This window comes from Alosa alosa, chromosome 12, assembly GCF_017589495.1.
Source record: "Alosa alosa isolate M-15738 ecotype Scorff River chromosome 12, AALO_Geno_1.1, whole genome shotgun sequence".
In the NCBI taxonomy this organism is placed as follows: Eukaryota; Metazoa; Chordata; class Actinopteri; order Clupeiformes; family Clupeidae; genus Alosa; species Alosa alosa.
The window spans coordinates 11,670,321-11,670,583 of NC_063200.1; positions in this window are offsets into that span (position 1 = coordinate 11,670,321).

A 263-nucleotide genomic window follows, 5' to 3' on the forward strand; every position below is an offset into this window, starting at 1 on the left:
GGGTTACAGGACAGCTAAACTATAGAGGCAGACCAACATTATTATGAGAAGTGCTCACATTTTTGTATGCTCAAAAGCCAGTCCTTAAGATGGTGTGTGAATGTATGGTGAGAGGTGGAGTTTCTAATGTCCACTGGCAATTGATTCCATAGTTTAGAGGCTCTCACAGAAAAACATAATTGGCCAAAGGAACTGGACCTAAGAGGGACTACACAGTCCCCTCTTAAGGCAGACCTTGTGGTTCTGCTGCTAGATGACTTTTG